Below are 1,458 nucleotides of genomic sequence, written 5' to 3'. Positions count from 1 at the left end.
TTTCTATTCCTGACCAGATACCATTTCTCCCACTATTCCTTTGTTATCTGTCCCAGAACTAATGTATTTTAAAGTCCCAAAGAAAAATGAAGTTGATGTATGTCCCAAGCTTTAATGAAATTGTATATGTAAAGAACTTCTCTGGTTCTAAGCATTGTCATACAATGTGAAAAACCCCAGCCTGTGACCAGCGGTTGGTATGAGGTGACCTTGCCATTTTGGAAAAGGTCATTCTTGGGGGGGGGGGAAATACTCACCATAAAATGACATGTTACAAAATTATAAACAATTATTAGACTTTATTAATGGCAACAGTGTGCAGGTCACAGAAAGTAATATTTTCACAATATGCTTCAATGATGAGAACAATGTCAAATATTGGGTTGTCGGAAAAGTAGTGACGTATTATTTCTATGTTTTTCATTGCAAAAATGCATCATGACGTTTCCGACAACCCAATACAATTTTCAGTCTTGGTGCCTTATTTTAATTACAACATAAATAAATTAGGGTAAGTCCTCAGAGGGGTGCCCAGAATGGTAAGGGAACTGGTTTTGCTTTTGTTCTATCACACAGGCTTAGTTTTCTAACTATGTTTTTAAAAATTATTTGTTTTTAATCTTAGATTCCGCAAAATTATTATAGATTATCTCATACTTAGATACTACACATATTGATAACTGAGTGTGGGTTCTATAATAATCCAACTTTCTACCAATTTAAAAAAAATTAGATAAGTACATTTTTAAAATTAGGTTAATTTTCATCTTCAAATTCTTAAGATAATCCTCCATATTTTCAGGAAGAAAAAAGTTCTCAATACTTATAAATGTGGAAAGCCAAACCTTTTGTAGCAGAATAAGAAATATCAAAACCTATTCTTTGAAGTGTCATCATATTTATTGACTACAACCACAAGTATAAATGATAAAGCAATATCAAGAGAAAAGACTGCGTATGTGAAACAATCTAGAGTCCTATATTACAGAAAGGTAGAGATGTAGAACCAGGGACAGAAATGAAATGAAGAAGGCAGGGCAAAAGGTATCGGAAGTTGGGGGATGAGGTCACTAAGATAGATTAGGCAGAGAGTTGTGGGGGTATCATATATGCCATTAAAGATTAGAGAACATACTTCTTATGCAGTCACTGAAGACATTTTTAAAAACTGAATAATCTAAAACAATTATATTTTACAAGATACTCTGGCAGTATTGTGGGTTATGTTGGAGAAGAGAAAAACTGAAGGCAATGTGACCAGTAGTAATGAGAATGTTACAATGAAATAGCCAGATGAAATTGTATAGAAGTTTTTAAAGAGTGCCAGTGGAACTTGAGAACAATGCAGATTTGGCAATCTATATAATAATGGTAACTTAAATCATAAAACATAAACAAACAAATAGACTCACCAAAGGATTAAGTTAGAGAAAATATACTTTGGTCAGACTCTTAGAA

This window comes from Hipposideros armiger, unplaced genomic scaffold, assembly GCF_001890085.2.
Source record: "Hipposideros armiger isolate ML-2016 unplaced genomic scaffold, ASM189008v1 scaffold_1425, whole genome shotgun sequence".
Classification (NCBI taxonomy): Eukaryota; Metazoa; Chordata; class Mammalia; order Chiroptera; family Hipposideridae; genus Hipposideros; species Hipposideros armiger.
Note: the sequence above shows the minus strand (reverse complement) of the source record.